The sequence below is a fragment of the Cygnus olor genome, chromosome 19, assembly GCF_009769625.2.
Source record: "Cygnus olor isolate bCygOlo1 chromosome 19, bCygOlo1.pri.v2, whole genome shotgun sequence".
NCBI lineage: Eukaryota > Metazoa > Chordata > Aves > Anseriformes > Anatidae > Cygnus > Cygnus olor.
The window spans coordinates 4,327,490-4,345,918 of NC_049187.1; the positions used below are offsets into that span (position 1 = coordinate 4,327,490).

At 43.9% G+C, this 18,429-nt stretch overlaps 1 long non-coding RNA gene across 1 annotated transcript in view; it reads left to right on the top strand.

Annotated features, from left to right (window-relative positions):
* The first annotated feature begins 467 nt into the window (after positions 1–467).
* Positions 468–18,429, top strand: part of LOC121057479 — a 144,191-nt gene continuing 126,229 nt past the window's right edge. The window contains exon 1 of the long non-coding RNA XR_005813803.1: positions 468–1,110. This is a non-coding gene — a long non-coding RNA (uncharacterized LOC121057479). The remainder of the gene's footprint in view (positions 1,111–18,429) is intronic.

Below are 18,429 nucleotides of genomic sequence, written 5' to 3' on the forward strand. Positions count from 1 at the left end.
TTTGATTCATTCTTTTTCCTAATGACGACCTTATATTTTTACTCCAGTGAAGTTTCACCACATGTACACTGTTGTAATTGAGGGCAAAATTTAGCCCTTTGACATCAATGGAATTATAGTAGAAATGAATCTGTCCCACTTAGATCATAAAACCTTTCCTTGTAAATCAATCCTTCCAGTCCCTCTATCATCACTGAAGATGTTCTTTGAATTCTCTCCAAGTTGTCAATATGTTGTTGATGCTGAGATACTCAGAACTGACTGAATGTTTGTCTCATTGAGTCCAGAGGGAGAAAAAAATGACCTCTCTTGACAAGAATTTATATATATACTAAATAACCCTGTTCTCCTGTTATTGCTGCCATATTAACCTGATGGGCTAATATGTGATTTATTCTTATCCTTCGGTCTTTCTGAAGAATTCACTTTCCAAATAGGGAGCTAAGGAATGGACTTTAGGTGGGTTTTGTTCATTCATTTTGTTGGGCACCTGAGCTGCTTACTGCCTGTTTATTCCAGGTTAACCAGCTGCTTACTATTTTCGCACGAGGGCAGCTGGCTGATTTTTCACCTTAGACAAATTGCTTTCCCTTTTTGGTTTAACCTCTAAAACGAAGCTAACAATGTGGCGAGCCAGCACTTTCCAGTTACGGCTACAAGTTTTATAATCTGTTTGCATTTTTAAAGGACACTGTGGCCTTCCCCGGAGAAGCGTTACACCGCTAGGTTCTTCCAGGGCTCTCGGGGGCAAATCCGAAGTATTATGTAAATACAGAAGTATATGTAAATGTATAACAACATTTCCACTGATCCAGCCTTTCGGTGCCTTTGGCACAACGCGCCTGTCCTCATGGCTCGTCTTTTCACACTTGCTGAGAATCTGTCTGGCACCAGAACTCCTGAGCTGCTCTAGTTTGAAGGGAGAGATTGTTTTGTCCCTTTTTCTTTTAATGTTTTACCATTCCCATGTTGGTTTTTTTCATGTCTTCCGTCCTACTGAGAGCCTCGCTTGGCCAAGTCCAGGCCCAGACTGTTCCTCCTTGGCTGGCTGAGTCAGACAGCTTCACTTCTGCTGCTCGGGGTCTTTTTGGAGCACCAGAAAGCACTGAGGTGAGCAGGGCAGGCAGGCTGGAAAGGGGGAAAGCATCTCAGCAGAGGGAGCAGCGAAAGAGAGGAAATTCTGGGACTTCTCTGCGGAGGAGCGGTGATGAAGGTTACGATCGAGCCAGCTGGCCCCCGCGGCTGGCACCGCTGATGGACAGAACCTTTATCAAGTGTCAGCAAAGGCATGTGACATTTATCACCGCGGAGAGCCAGGTGCTGCCGCGCTGACAGTCTGTTCAATACACGCCATCTCCGCCGTACGGAGATCCCTGAATGGCATCGTTGCTTGCTGAGGCCAGGACAGCTCCTCTCCAGCCTCATCTCCGCGCCTCCCTCCAGCTTCCTTTTGTTTCTTTTTGCTTTCCCTCAGTAAGTTTTCTTGCTTTCCCTCCATAAGTTTTCTTCCCTTTTTTCATCTCCATATTTTTGGGTTCTCTATGATTCTTTTCCTTTTCCTGTATTTCCTCCTCCTTTCATTCACGTACCCCTTTTCTTCTGCCATTTGCCGCACGACCTTTCTGCCTGCAGCCTGAGCCCTGCTCCTTTGGGCACACATGGCATCACTGCAGAAATTCAGCTTCCAGACCTGGGCCATAACAGATTTCAGATCGCTTTGGGTCACAGGAAGGTAAACAGTGGTAAATTCATGAAATTCAGGCTAAAAGACTGGAATTCCTTCATCAATGGAGCTAAACCCTTTCCAGGTATATTAGGGCTGTGAGCTGAGCTTATGGGCGCACCGCTTGCCGCACAGAGCTGCTCAACGGGAGGAAAAGAGATGTGAGGCACTGCAATTAAGTAATTATGCAAATCCAAACAGGGATTTTGTTTTAAAGTATTTTCCAGCACGAACATGATGTGATTGCAGGAGACATGTGAGCCACTCTCTGAGCCAAGAACAGGGCCGGCCGGCCCTGCAGAACGCACACCTGGGAATAACCGAGCCAGTCACTGGATGTCACCATTGAGCTGCAGAAATGTGCCTGGAAGTTCATTATTTATCTGCTTTTAAAAGAACTGGTTTTTAAGGAAAGCATGTGTCACTGGAAAGCCTTGGGCGAGTGGGCACCTTGTGATGGACTGGACCTCGCTGGGACACTGGGTTGGTGGCCTGCCCCTGTGTGGATGAAGGCAACGTGCTCATCTCACAGGGAACACAGTGACTGCTTTAAGTGGGGGAATGATTTGGTGGTCCTTCAATGAACACCCTGAGAAGGCAGAGGCCCAGTGCCTGGCAAACATCAGGAATGGTTTCCTTTCTCTGCAGCACGTGTGCAGAGCTTGGGGTGGTGTGGGGAGGCAGGTGCTCTGCTGTGAAACACCAATGTGAGCGGTAATATTCCATGAGCTCCCTTGGGCTTAGCAGAAGAGCTGAGATCAGTAGTACCCCATCAGACCTTCTGTAAGCACCAGCACAAAAGGGACTTGGTGACCTCCTACTTGACCAGAGTCATATGAGAATGAGAGCCCCGAACAGGAGAAAAACAGAATAATTTTCATTTATCTGGAAATGTTCGGTTGTTTCTAGTCTCTTAGGCTGTTATAGAGAAAATTATCTCTGATGATCCAATTAGCGGAAGGGAGTAGAGATCTACGTGGGACTGAGAATGTCCCGATAGCATAGATTAAAAGAAAATTGTGTGTGTCTATTAAAAAAGGAAAAGCCAACAGCCAAAGAGAATATTCTCATATTCTCATGTTCTCTCTCAAGAATTGAGAGGGATACTTTCCAAGGGCTGACGAGGTGATTTGGTCATTCTTAAACAACAAAAATAAAAGGAGACAAGATTGCTTAAGATTCTTGAACATGGTAGGCAAGTATTTGGTAAAACCAATATGTATTATTATTTGTAACTCAGCTTTATGTAAAACCTGACTTGCTTCACCCAAGTCTGGACACACTTAGGTCTCAAGAGGCAGCCGAAGAACAGGGATGCCCACGTAACCTTCTCAGACACCCTTCTGAACTTTAAAGAGAAGAAGGCAGAAATCAGTTCTGGAAGTGAAATTATCGTGGATTTGTGTAAGCTAGAATATGTTATTTTTGTGGAGTAGTGGTTGTCCTGTGTGAACACGAGGCTGTGCCATTTGGAGAAAATCTATTTCGGTAGCAGAGAAGCCAGTGTAGCAGGAGGGGCTGTGCAGAGCAGGCAGGGTGCGTTACGGAAGTAGCAAAGGGGTGGATGAAAAGAAGGGACAGGGAGCACTAATTTAGCACAAAATCAAGATGTTGAGAACCAGATTAATTGAGGTACCGAGAGACTTGAAGGAATAGAAAATCTTTAATTGCCTATACGCCGATGTGGAGATTCTGGGTAGTGAAGGAGGAATAGGAATTGCTCGCATACGAGCATAAATTCGACCTACTTTGGTGTTACTGAAACCTGATGGGAAGATTTGCATGACTGGAATGTTAAAAGCACTGGTTACAATCTATTTAGGAAGCAAAACTGGGCAAAAATGAGCAGGAGTGCTATATTCTTATGTCAAAAATGGCATTGCATGTTTCTGAATCTGACAGCTTTGAAGTAAAAGATCTGAACGAATGTTCTCGTAAATAAAGACCAAATCAGGTCCTGGCTGCTATCCGTTGCAGGCCAGAGAATTACTTGATTTCTCGTCTGGCTCTTTAAACACCTTTCTACTATTGGTAGGAAGGAAAAGACTTTAATCTGAATGACATACAAAGGAGATCTCATGCTGTCAAAACTAAAACAACCTTGATTTATTTTTTTTTTAAGTTGAAGATGACAATTTCCGAACTTTAAAAGTGTTTTATCCAACAGAAGGGAAGATGGTGCTAGACCTCGTCATCTTGACAGATAAAGAGAATTCAGTCTCAAAATTAAAAGTCAAAGAATTGTTTAGATGCAAGTGACACAGACTTGATTACACTTGCTACATGCAAATGGAATAACATCCAAGCCACACAGATACACGGGTACACAGGGCTGGTTTCATGGAGATGAAAGCTGTTATGAACTCAATCATTTGGGTAAACGGATTTAAAGGAAATAAAGTAAATAACTAGGAACTCTATGAGAACATGTTCTGTGCCCCAATAATACTATTAGCACTAGGAAGGGAAAAAAATATTATTTTTTTAAGGACATTTTAAAAGAAAGCCTGGCCTGATGCTTAGAGGATAACTGGTAGCCAGCTACACCAAACATGACCTAGCAAACATGCAGTTAGTGTGAGTGCTAAATGTGTGGCTGCCTTGCAGCCACTGTTGCAGTGCTGCACTGCTTGTGATGCTTTAGTTTAGATGTCTTCAGACCAGTGAACAAACCGTGTGTGCAGATGAGCCCTCAATCGTTCAGCTGCTCACTGACTTTGAAGTTCAGCTTCGCATGCTGTACCAGCCCAAGAGCAGTGCACCATCTGGTTCCCACATCCACTCTGCTGAGGGGACACCAGCAGTTCCTCGGCTTAGGAGTGAACCTCTGAATGAAAGGGAGGTGAAAGGGTGAGCAAACGCAGCCATTGCCTACATCCCGGAGGGAGATCCTGGGAGGTGGAGACAGGCCTGGGTCTGAAACCTTCGTCTGGGGTCATGAATGACATTTCTGGAGCTTCTGATTTCCTCCGTCCTGGAGCCTTCCTGAAATCATTTCACTGGAGACTTAAGAGCCTAAATACATTTAATGTTTGGGCCCAAAACTCTGTGTTTTGGCCACTTCTTTCTCCTAGGACTGGGAAGTATTTCATGGAGACTTTATAGTGGAGACTTTATAGTGGAGATTAGAAGCATCATACAATGTACCATTTTCTTCCTGTGCATTAAAACATGCTAGGCTTTAATTAGGATAGCAGCTGTGTTGGAAATGTTAGCTACAATTTGTGGTAGGGAAAATTGGAGGGGTACTTTTGTCCCTTACAATTCCTGTCTTTTTTTTTGAATGGGTTGATCTGAAATACAGTTCTCAGAGTACTTGTGTAACTAACATGTCTTTAAAAAGAATCTGCCATCCATCTTCTCTATGCCAGGTTGATGGATTGTGAGCCTCTGAGTAATATCTCTTGACTGAATGAGCCATCTTAGCACCTCCATGGAGAAAAGAGACGTCACTGGGTGAAACACGATGGATTGATACGGGATTTTTTTTGCTAGTAACAGAAGAGAGTTGTTTTTCACAATTTTCAGATAGGGTATAACTGCAGAATTTGGATGACATTCAGTGAAAAGACGGACAATTTCAAAAAGATTTCTGATTATATTCCCTGACAAAATATGTCTCCTTACATTTCCATGAGAGCCTTGTTATGAGCAAGACAGAACTATTTGTCTTCGTCATGTGTTGCCTTTTTGTTCAGACCTGTCCTGTATGAAGCTTCAGGTGGGGAAGGGCACCACCAAGTACTGATGAAACTCACGAAATGAAAACCCCTTTCCCAAGCACTGCTTAAATGTTCTGCCTGAGCTGTGCAAGCAGAGTTTTCACAGCGGTAACTTGGCCCGAGCCCAACTTTGGCTGTGGATTATTCAGCTCTGCTGCTCCTATCTGCGGGCCCATGCTCCAGCAGGCACAAGGGCTATTTAAAATAAGGACACAGATGCCTAAACCCTCTTTCAAACTCCAAGATGCAGAACTGTGAGTCTGTGTTTGCAAAAATGGCTTCTTTGTAGGATGGTGGGGGGGGGGAGATTTACAACCCTGATCTGTAGATAGCTTATCTTTGAGCTACTCCTTGAGAGGTCCAAAGGGAGGCTTGTGCAGGGGGGCTTCACGTCTCCTCTTGGAGCTGCCTCCTGGGGAGGCTCTTTCCTCGCTGACCCCACCGCCTATACAGGCTGAGCACCCCCCAGCCACTCCAGGTTAGAGAGCTAAGGATCGGCACTCCTGCCCACATCTTAAATCTTCACCTATAGCGTGATACAGGACCCTAAGGGCATGTCATTGTCCAAGTACTACTCACCCCATGGGCAGACATGCATCACACCACAGCTAGCACGCTGCCAGCACATCGGTGGCACACTCCGATCCCATGTCACCACACAGCTGCCTGCAGCCCCCAGCACTGCTTCGCCCAGGACCCTTTCCAGAGCAGCATCTGGCCCTCGAATCAGAGCCTGAGGTTGGCCCCCAGTCCATGTGGAAAATCAGTTTGGTTTCTGGCAGCCCAAGAGTTAAACTCTTTCCACTTTTTTCCATGTCAGAAAAGAGAGATGCAAAATAACATGGAAATTAAAAGAAAAAAAATAAGAAAAAAACTAAGCAGAGCTAGAGAGAGGAGAAAAAAAAATCAAGCTTAAACCTCTGGAAACAGAGAAATAAATATGGTTTAATAACTGGGACACAATCTACAGTCTGTGGAATTAAAGCCCTGTTTTCTACTGGCCAGCTGCCAAAGTGAGGCACAAACAAGTCCAGAGAAAAGCAGGTTAATGAGACACTTACACAAAAAAATAATAGTAGAAAAAGTGAAAGCAGCAAACTCACAGAGCTGCTAAAGATTTGAACTGACATTATCTGATCAGCTTGTTGTGCATATTTTTTTGCTGCAGCCAGCTTTTCAGTCTCCTAGGCACAGGTTTCAGCCTCATCCTCTCAGCAGCCATCACTGCATCCATCGTATCCATCCCTTAACTTGTCCATCCCTGATCACAGTGGGATTTGACTGCATCCTGAGCCTGTTGCTAGGACAGAGGCAGATGCATTGAGCAGGCATTTGGTGCACGCTGCATCTGTCAGGAGGCTGAAGAGCCACAAGAATTCCTGACATGATGGACCAGGTGTCAAAAGCAATAAATAAAAATGATGGTGTGAATCCCTTATGAGGAATTCAGCTTTCCAGAACTACTGGCCTGTACTTGTCTTTGCAGAGGATATTTTTAACTTACTTTGATTTTTTTTTCCTTCTTCTTCCAATGCCCCAGCCTGGGAGTTCTCCTGCAATTATTTCTCCCCCTGGTGCACGCCTTCGTGAACTTTCAAGACTAAAGGGATGGCATAAGGGACCAAACCACAAGGTCTGCAGTTCCTACCAGCTTCTCTGAAACTGCAGATTTGAATCCCAGCAGACCTGACTCAGCAGTTAAATTAAGCTCTCTGGGGTTACAGCTAGGCTGCTGCAAACATCCTTCTTTTTTGGAGTTATTGGGCTCTGAAGGGGTGGAACAGGAAACAAAAATCCAGACAAAATCCAAAATCCAATCTGAAGTTCCTCCGCCTCATGCACACGCAAGAAAGGAGTATGTCGGGGTGCTTTAGTAATGAGGTAAAGCTGATTAGAAGGAAATGGAGGGGCTCCTATAAAAGTCTTTAACAATATGTTTTCTTCTCCTTTTGGGAGGTTGAAAGACCCATCCTCATCAGAAAGTGACGCTGAGACAGACGGAGCCATAACAAAGATAGGCTTGGTCTGTTTCCTAGCTTCTAGAAGAATGTCTGGAGAAAGCTCTATGACCCCTCACAATAAAATCCCAAAGCCCATACAAATCTTTGACTTCACAGAGAAAACCTTAGGATTTTGGTTTGCACATTCACAAGTTCCCCTCTTGTGTTTCCTGGTGAATTGTACCTTTTCATATGTCCACTGTACCTTTTTCATATGTCCACTGGGCTGGTGTATGGAGGCATGGAATAAAACACGAACATTCCCCAGGACTGCAAATGGGAGCTAAAGCACAAAGATCAAAGTCATGGTTAAAAGAGTCTTCCCAGAAAACAACCTGGAGCTTTCCTTCTCCTGCACACATTTAATGGTATTTCTCTATTAGTCAAGCTTAATTCCAGAAGCATATACATCTTTGTCTTTGGTCTCGGATGTGGAAACAGCTTCAGCAACACATTCATGTGCTTAAAAGGCACTGACTTCATCTGGCCTTAAGGCCCTGATAAATTAAAGCCTAGCCAAAGAATTTTCCTGGAGAAGGGATTTTATTTCTCTGAATCAGGACTGTGTTTCTCTTTCTCTCCAGCTATTACCTCTATACATAAAGGTTGTCCTGACAAAATACAATTCCTCTGTTTTCTGATGTCTAGTCTGTGCTCACTTTTTTATATATATACAACATACAGAAGCATCCCAAGATGACATTTTATCCTATCTATTCTGATAACTATTTAGGCTGGGATGACTGAATTTAGTTTGGTAGGCTAGACTGAATGCCTGACCTTTTGGCTGCTGAAGTTAGGGGAAGTAAGTCCCATTTTCTTGGACAAAGCCCTCTGAGAACTCTATGTATTTCAGAAAATCCAGCTTTCAACCCCACAGAACAGACTTCAATGAAGCATTGCTGCCTTACACAATCAGAAGATCCAGCCCTAACAATTCACTTATTTTACAATTGTCTCATTGGATATAACCCCAAAGTGCTTATCCACCTTCTGTGCTAATGAATCATAACAATTCCATATGGAAAAATAAATAAAAGCATATTTTTTCCCTTTCATTTTCTTCAAATTGCATGCACTGGGGAAGAAAAGGTTTCTCCAAAAGGTTTCTCCAAGCTATATAATTCCATTTTGATTAAAATAAATATGCAAGAAAATATGCCACTGAAGAGCTAGAGGGGTTTTTTAACATCTTCATGCTGACAGGACAGATAGATAGCCACTGATGTGCTATTAATTAGCAGAAAGAGTAATCATAGATTGAAAAATCCTTGGGACCACAAATATCTTTTTCTTTGATGTCTTTGAGGCCTTAGTCTAGGCTCAGAGCCCTATTTAACTTTATTAACAGTAATCATCAATAACATCAACAAGAGTAACTTTTATGATGATGCCAAAGCCTGAATTACATGTAAAGCTGAATAGTTTTGGACACTCCAAAAATATGCAAACAAGACAATTCCCACCCTCAAAATGACAATGTAAAATCCAAGAAGGGCGAGGAGAAAGAACAAGCAAATGAACCAAAACTGGGGAAAAGAGAAAAGCCTAATGCCAAGCATAAAGTCATTCACCAGTCACATGAAGTCATTGCAAATCTCCCCATGTCTGACTGCAGCTTAGTGAGAGCTCTGTGGAAGAGACGAAGAAAGCATGGTGGAAAGGAAGGCAAACATAGGGGTAGGCAGTAAGAAATCACCCTAAAAAAGAATAGAAAATAAATCATTAAAAAGCTGACATTAAGGTTTTTGGTTTGAGGGAAAAGATGTCTTTAATGTGAGGAAAAAAAATCCTGTGCTGGATGCTGGACTCTGATATTTTCCGCTCTGTGTACTTTGTTTACCTTGAACCATGAGACACAGAGATGCAGTGATTAGCTGAGAACTCCTGTACGTAGATTTGTACATAATTCATAGTTTGACTTCTCTAAGTTTGCATAATAAATAGTTTAAACACAGCAGAAAATGTCTGAGAGAGGAAATTAGGATTCTGAATGAAAAAGTTAATTATACCTTGAAGGATATTTTTTCCAGATATATACGAGGTGGAAAAAAGCCTAGAAGTTTTAAAGGAGATGGAAATGCAGAAAATTATGGGAGTGGTAGCACCAGGAGAGTTATTTCCTTAAAGAGGATAATTAGTCTAATTTAATTTTTTTAAGTGTGGCATTGCATTATAGATAAACAATTCAATAAATAGTGGCCTGGACGCTAATTCTGCAGCTGTGGATGCTTCTTGGGTCTGCGTAGAATTTTATTTTTCATTTCAGCATGGTTATCTGCTGTAGGAATACTGAATTATCATAATGGGTTGCTTCCTATAGTAAGTCATAAAGGGCAGGGACAGGAAATTATGGAGGAATGGGAAGGAATATTGACATCATTAAATCAATCACTGGTGATTGGATCCAGAGATTGATGAACCAATGATTGGATCCTGGAGCTGGAAGACACTGGGGACCGGCTCTTCAAAGCTATTTAAGTATCTAGCTTTTACTGATTAAAATGGGAGTTAGTCATCTAAATAGGAGTTCAATGATATCGTGAGGAAACCAAAATATGTAAGGCCTAAATATTTGTCCTGAAGGAAAGTGTACTTCTGCTGATTTCCAGAATTTTTTTCAGAGACATTATGCCAAGCTGTGGGGTTTTTTGAACATACGTAATGGTGTACCTACATCCTACATGGGTGAGAGGGAAAAATAAGAAAAAAAAAGAAATAAAAGATGAGCACGTGGCTAAAGGAGACATTAGATCAGCAGAGGGAGATGAGAGTGAACAATCACAAGCTACCACAAAAATTCCTTATGTTTTTCTCATCTATGTGTAGGAAACCCCATGCCCACCCGCTTCCTTCCAGCTGCTGACAGTGACGTGAGGACAGCCAGTGGCAGGGAGCTCTGCTGTCAGCTCACCATCTGCTGCACGTCTCGGGTGCCGTTCAACTCCGGCTGCCTCAGCTGTCATCCAGACACTGCTCTGGAGGCAGATAAACTTCTGCACTCCCGTGTTTCCCTTTCCCCTTTGCCGCCGTAAGTCACACTTCAGGCTTCATACCACAGATGTGAGATGCCCTCAGGTGTGTGGCGGTGAGCTGACGCTGGCCAGGCCCCTCACAGCACCTGGGCACCCACAAAGGAGCGATGTGTGCTGTGCTGGGGACATCCTGCCTGCCTCATGGCCTGGTTGTCCGGTCATCAGTTCTCATTGATGCCCAGGCAGCAACGAGAAACCGGCCTTGCTTGGCAAACTGAGTTCTTTGGAAGCAAACTGTGCCGGTTAGTGTCAAACATGTGGTAGAGGAGCTTCAAAAATGTTTTACTTGTGTATAATTTAACTTCTGGGTGAAACAGTGGGTCAGCACTGAGAATATTTGAGGGATATAGAGCTACTGAAGTGTTCAGAGGAGGGCTACGAAGATGAACAGGGGACTGCAGCACCTGTCGTACGAGGACAGGTGAGAGAACTAGGCCTGTTTAAGCCTGTAAAAGAGAGGTCTGAGGGGAGGGAGACCTCACCAATGTGTATAGATACCTGAGGGGAGGGTGTCAGGAGGATGGAGCCGGTCTCTTCTCAGTTGTGCCCAGCAACAGGACGAGAGGCAACGGGCACAAACTGAAGCACAGGAAGTTCTGGCTGAATATTGAAGGGGCACTTCTTTACTGTGAGGGTGACAGAACACTGGGACAGGTTGCCCAGAGAGGTTGTGGAGTCTCCTCTGGAGATATCCAAATCCCGCCTGGATCCCATCCTGCACAATGTGCTCTAGATGATCCTGCTCGGCAGGGGGTTGGACCAGATGATTTCCAGAGGTCCCTTCCAACCTCAGCCATTCTGTGATCTGTGCTTCTGTGGACATGTGCTGGCAGAACAGGGAAAGCTCCCCTATAGCCGTGTGTGGCAGTCTTGGTGCTCCCAAACCTGCTGCTCAAGTTCCTGGTGGGCTCCTGCAGCCTCTTTTTATTGAACTGGTTGTATTTTTCTTTTTTTTTTTTTCTTTTTTTTTTTAATAATTATTTTCCTGAGTGTGTTAATTGAGGAATAGTAGGGAGGGGCTTTAAGAGTCCCTAAAATGGCTACCTATGTGAGTGTGGGTTGTTTTTGCAAAGTTTTTTTGTTGTTGTTGTTTTGTTTTTTGTTTGTTTGTTTTGTTTTTTGTCCTTAATGTGATTTATGTGATTCTTAAATCTCCATAAAGTAATGGCCCTGCATGGGGAATGGCAACTGGTAGTCCATACTGCTGCACACATAGATGGATTGAACCATAACAGATTAATTCAGCTTTCCTATGCATTTGTTTTTCATGTGCCAGACTTGAAGGACCTAATCCTCCAAGTCCCAGTTTTTATGGCACATCTAGCTAAAGTCAGGTCTTCAAGCTCTGACAGAACATAATGGTTGGTAGGACTCATTTGGGCAGAGAGAGTTACAGTGCTGGTGTCTTCCCTTGGGGTTGTTTTTGTGGTTTACAAATTACTATTTAATAGAGTCCTAACCTGAAGTACTTGGTCAGAATTAGATGGTGGAAATAAACCTCTATGAAAATGGTGACCACAAACTTAATGGATTCGGAATTCAAAGGGAGAAGCAGCAAAACAGGGAGAGCAGACAGAGCAAGTGCAGGAAGCTGGTGGATGAACTTCACAAGGGTCTCTGTGGGGAACAGACACCAGGCACTTGCTAAAATGACAAGTTAAAGGCACAGCAGTAAAGTTGCTCTGCCCAGAAAGAAAAGCAAGAGAGCAATATAGCTACATAGAAATATCTTTAAAGAATTGACAAGTTAAAATGAAGTATTAATCAAATGTGAATGCCACGGTGTAAGATTGGGATGGATAGAATGGAACAGTGCAAACAGGGAAGGAGAGACTCAAAGTTCAGCCTCCAGATGAAAGACTTTCAAAGGAATGTAAAGGGAGCAATGCAGGCATGTAAGGAAGGAGCAACAAGAAAAAAAAGTGTTATGGTAAAGCACAACAATCTTCCACAGTAGGAGACAAATGGTTTAAAGAGCATGCAGATAACTATTGCATGTGAGTCAGTCTCACCTGACAAAAAGTTCTCAAGGAACCTGCCACTGCAGTCCCTGCATGATTAGCAGTTGTCTTCAGCTACCTGCTGACACTGGAGAGGGCCCAGAGGACCAAAGAAGGACAAACATAACTCCTACACTTGAAGAGGGGGTAAGGTGGACCCAGGGAATTACAGACTAGTCATCTTAACCCAGAAAAATAATAGAATAAATCATTAAACAATAAATTTATGAGCATCTGGAGGATAATAAAGTGATGAAAGGTGCAGTCAGCATGGGATTGCAAAGAACAAATCTTGTCAAATCAATCTAATTTTCTTAACAGAGCCACCTGCCACAGTGGTTTAGGAGGATGCAGCAGTTATGATCTATCTAGCTTTTAATATGATCCCACTTTGCTTTTTTATAAGCAAATGAGGAAAACGTGATCTAGAGGAAGTCCTCACAAGACGGGTCCACAATTGGCAGAGAAGTCACACATGAATAGTTCTCCTTTAAATGGGAAGGACACTCGAATTGGAGTCCCACACCTCTTCAATATTTTCATTATCCATGTGGATGATGTACTAAGGTGCTCATCTATAAAACTTACAAATGACAGTATGCTGGAAGGGACTGCGAGCAGTTTGGGAGACAGGATTAGAATTTAAAATGATTCTGATACTTTGGCGGAGCAGTAGGAAATCAACAAGATGAAATTCAATAGGACAATGGTGCAAATGACTCCTTAGGAAGGAGAAATCATGGCTATGTCCATGAAAGGGAGAATAACTGCCTTAATGGGAGTACAGTGGAAAAGGATCAAGGGGTTATAATACTGCACAAGATGAATATGAATTAACACTGAGAAGAAACAAATCTTGCTCTGGAAAGTAACACTGGGTAGATCGTATATTCTGCTTAGCTGGGCACTAAGGAGACCTCAGCTGGAGTATGAGGTCTTTGGGTATTATGTGTGATAATGGGGACAAATTGGGGAGCTTCAAAGAGATACCAGCAAGGAGGACAAAAGTTTCAGAAAACAAGACCTGTGAGAAAAGTTGAGTTGAGACTTAATAGGAAAAGACTGAAAGAGGACACAGTGCAGCCTCCTAATATGCTGAAGGACATCTTAGCAGAGGATCAGTTGCTCTCTGAGGACATGAGATGGCGAGTACTAGGTTTAATTTCCAGCTGAAGGAAGATCTGTGCTCCAGATGAAGAAATGTTAGCTCTTGAATCAGCTAGCAAGGACAGCCATGAACTTTATCAGGTGCTTTTAAAAATGCTTTAACAAATTTTCCGTTGTTGGACATCTAGGTCAGGGATATTACATTTCCTTAAGCTCAGGAGCCGTTGCCATTTCAATTGGGATCACAAACTCTGGCTTTAGAAGTGATCAGAAATCCATCCTGGAGATAAATATCTCTGTCAGGAACTCCATCAAAATCAATGCAACTCCAGATAATACTGAAATAGATAATATATATATATATATAATATTTAGTGCTCAGGTGAGTTGTGAGCACATACAAGGATGTTGATGCTAACCCATTCCATTCAATCCAATGATAAAATAATAGCATCCAAAAGCAAATGTTGCTGCTCCTGTTTCAACTTTGAAGAGGAATTCACTGTCTGAAGGCTTTTCTGACTTTTTTATCCTCTTCAATTATATCATTTGGGATAATAAGAAGTAATAGTTCTCACGAGCCTTCCCTCACTTAACCATAGTTACTACGATATTCTTCCTGCTCTTCATATCCACAGCACACTTCTTCCTTATAAATAGTTTGTGGGCATCCAGTATTTCAGATGTGAAAGGCCTTCTGAAATACCATGTCCTTCCCTCAGCTGTTCACAACAGCAGCCCCTATTATATTTATTATTTATCCAGAAGGTCAGGAGTAACAATAACAAATAATATCGCTGATTGCTGAGCTGTGATTGATGAATAGTGATGACTAATGGCAGGGCTGGGTGGGCAGCACCACTGCTTGTCATAGGTCATGTCTTTGTGATGGAATCTGAGGCAGGGAATGGGGAGAGACTAGGGGGTGATGAGGGAGCGCCATTCTGTCACTGCTTTCAGAAAGGTTCAGGGCTCACAGCAGGAGCCAACTTTTCTCCAAAATGCTCCATTTACTGTGTATTGATTTCTTCTGATGGTATGCACCATTGAAAAACTGCTAGAGGCAGGGAATGACCAAAGATTTACCCCTTCTTTTAGGTGGTTAAATAAGAGCCACGCTGTTCTGAGAACCGTGTTTGCATATCGGGTGCTGAGCTCTTGGGAATTTGGTTCTGAGGCTTTGCTTTTAAAGACTGGCCCCATGTGGCCATCTGCATAACCCCCCCCCCCCCCCCAGTTCGCTGTAGAAAGATCAGGATCTGGAAGAGAAAGAAGAATAAAAAATGAGGAAGTAAATCCTGATTCTGATCTTAGTGGTAATTAGCAAAAATTGTGACTAATTATGCTGGGTTAATCGGCGTTTGCACAGGTGCAGATGTGACATGTGAATGTACCCTCTGTTTGCTACAGATGTTAAAACCTAATTTTAATTTCATAAAGAACTATTTTATCTTATCAAATGCAGAGGTTTGATTTAACAAAACACTGGCACCTGAGCTGGGTGTGAAATGACACGGTGACTTCGAGCAGCCAAGAATCTGTCCACTGCATTCAGGTCTCGCACTGAAACCTGAAATCACTTCATTTATGAAGAAAATTAGCTTGTTTCTTTATTACTCGGGAAAATCTGGAATGAGAGTGTGGAAAGAAATGGGGTTTCTCAGGCTTCGTAGCTGGTCTAAACAGAGGCAGAGTTTGAGCTGGTTCTTGCCGGTTCTTCAAGTGCCATTTTCAGATAGTGGCAGCTGACACAAGCTGGGGTCTGACGATACACATGATGCTAATAAAGAGCACCTATAATTTTACTGAGGCGAGAACAGGACTGAAAGATGGAAACTTGTTGGGGGGGAAGTGCTCATGCCTCGAAGAAGGCTGCGTGCCCGAGCAGGGTCACAGCTCTTGTGGCTTTCTGCACAGGTGCTACCGCTGGTGGAAGCATCTGAAATGTGATGACGGTCCAGGAGTGCAGTTTAGCTCTGGGGTACGTGCTCGTGGTGAGGTGTAGATGCTATTGAGAGGTGGTATGGATGTCTGCAAGCCGCTGTGCAGTCGAGGAGGCTGCCTGCATCACTCTGTGCTCCCTGGTGGAAGAGCAGCGCCCTTTGCATTGTGCTGGCTGGAACTGGAGGAAGGACTGGTTGGGCTGGGTCCTTCATGTCCAACCCTGGCTGATATAGCAAAGGGAAAGCTGGTACTGCAAAGCCGGTGGCAGAAAAAAGGTCACCATATGGGTGAGGTTCTCCTGTCTGCATCCTTGATATGTTTCACCCACTGAGTCGACTCCTAGGAAGCTGCAGGTGGAAATCCTTCGCTGTCCCACCCCTGGTGTCCTGGTATTGCTGGATTAGCGTGCCTGCCAGTCTCTGCAGGGTTTAACTCTTACCTTGGTTTCAGTCCCATCTCCCTCACAACTTTTACCTCTTTTGTGGTGTAATTCCACAGCTCACCGCCCCCGTGGCCAGGGCAGGCAGGTGTGGAGCCTTGCAGGAGTCCTTTCAAGGATCCTTGGATCCCAGATCAGCTTCTGGCACTTACCTTTTTTGCTCTCACCCAGGCTGGACAAAGTGCATAGCTTGAGGAAGAAAGTCGTAGGAAGGAAAACCCACAAACATGTTTCTTTTTGCTAAATTCAGATTGAAAGGTGTGGTCAATTACCCATTGGAGTAGGAGGAAGCCTTTTACGGCTTTCATGAGCATCCCTCTCAGGTGGTGTGTCCTAACCTGACACATTTTCCCTGATGCATGCAGCTGGCTGGCTGACTTCTCCCACTCTTTTCTTCAAGCTACCCTTCACAGCAACACAATAATAATAATAAAATCCAGCCACACACACACAAAGTAAGAGATGCAATTGGAGTCACTGCTGATCCAACTATTTAGAAGTTAGCTCCACTGGGGTGAAGTTATACTTCTTATGTTACTTTTCTTCTGCAGCTCTTTAGTGACCTCTTTGCAAATTTTAGCTAACTCCGTGCCTCAGGACAGGTAGCAGTGCAAAACCATCCAGGGAAATCAAGAGACGTGTATTGTTCCTAGCAACAGGAAACATTTTCCCAGCTTTACAACAACTGCCTTTCAGCTAACAACCCTGTGGCTGCCAGAACGTCGCTCCCTTCAGCAAGTGCCTTTGAAAACCCCAGCCTCTGACTTTGAAATGCACTTGGAAGGAAACGCTGAGCCAGCAGAGAGCGGAGCACACAGGTGTGCGGGGCTCCCTCCGGTCCCTTCCAGGGCGGAATCAGGCAGGCAGCACCACTCAGTTCCTCTGCACCGCAACGATAAACATTATCTGGTTATTTACCGGCTTCCAGATTGTACTGAGGGGAACGTCGAACAGCTGGATCAGCAATTACGGCTCCTTTCTTAAGGGGTGCAGCAGGAATCTTTGGAGTGCAAACAATCTAGAGAGAAGGCGGTGAGAGAATGGTCCAGGAAGACTGTGATGAGTTAAGGCGACACCAGCAAACCTGCTGCGATCCATCCTGCTCTGGTGGGGTCCTTACATGCATTGCCCTGTGGTCTGCAGCAGGAAGACTTCCTGAGGAAAAGCATGGAAAGAAGAGGCCGGGGGATGCTGTGGTGCTCAGCCCATGTTGGTGACCAACATCAGGGAGTTCGCTGAGCTTGCTGTGGGGCTGGCTGCCTCTCGGGCTGCTGGGGTAAATCCAGCTGGCTGCCCTCTACAACGTTTCTCTATTTTTCCATGGAGAATGGGCACTTCTTTGGAAAGCAAAACAAAAATAGGAAAATTCCATCACTATTGTCACACAAAAACGAGGCTAAACTTCTGAGTATTCATTCATTAGTTGTTTTCCTCTCATTTTGCTTGTTTATAGCATGTGGAAGTAACCTTTAATTCCTTAGTTCAATTTCATGAAACGACTGCAAAAAGCAATGTATTCAGATGGTTTGCAAATCACAGACTGGGAAATCGTTCTTTAGAGATCCTACTGTTTGAGAATATGTATGGTAAACAGAAGTGGAGGAATTATTGACTGACCTCCAGTCAACCCTTTTGCTTTCCAGTGGGGTCAAGAAGATCAATGCTTTTCAAGACACAAGTTTGTCTAATGTGTTTTTAAAAACCTCCAGTGATGAGGATTTCATGTTCTCCCTAGACGCAGTAAAAAGAGCTCCGTGAGCGCAGCTTCCTTGAAATTTGAGGCAGAGCGATGCAAAGTTTTCCTTCCAGCCATGAAGATCCTGGAAGAGCAGAAAAGCCCGGTGAGAGCTATTAATGACCCCTCCGGGAAGCCCGCTGCTGGCAGTCACCTCCAGCTCGGTATGGGCTGTGTGGATGAATTGCAGGTGCTTCCGTCCCATTAGCCTGTGAAGTTTCCTCATGCTTTAATATTTATAGGAAGCCACTCTAACATATCAAACGTGTACTCATCTTCACTCCATTACTCACCAGAGAGATAACTCAATGTGTCAAGTATGCCCTGATCAAGGGGCAATTTCTCTTCTCCCCATGCCAAATGCAGACCAGGTGTAAATGGATGTATCTCCATGAAAATTGTGTCTTTTTATGCGGGCACAGAGCACAGCCCTCTTCCTCAGTCTACTGGAACGTTTCCCAGATACCAATGTCAGCTCCTCAGTTCAATGCAAAGCACATCATATGGCCCTTTTCTTTAACCAGCCCTACGCAGCCCTACAGAAGGAACAGACTTGGATTGTACTTCCATGCCTTAGTACTTTGTTTAAGAGCATGAAATTGTCTCTCAGTGAGAGCGATGGAGTCTTTCAAGCTAGCAAAGAAGAGACATTTTTAAGCACCCTAACCCACAGCAATATAACAGCTGCTGAGACCGGGATTCATCTCCCTCCTCTTTAGATGTC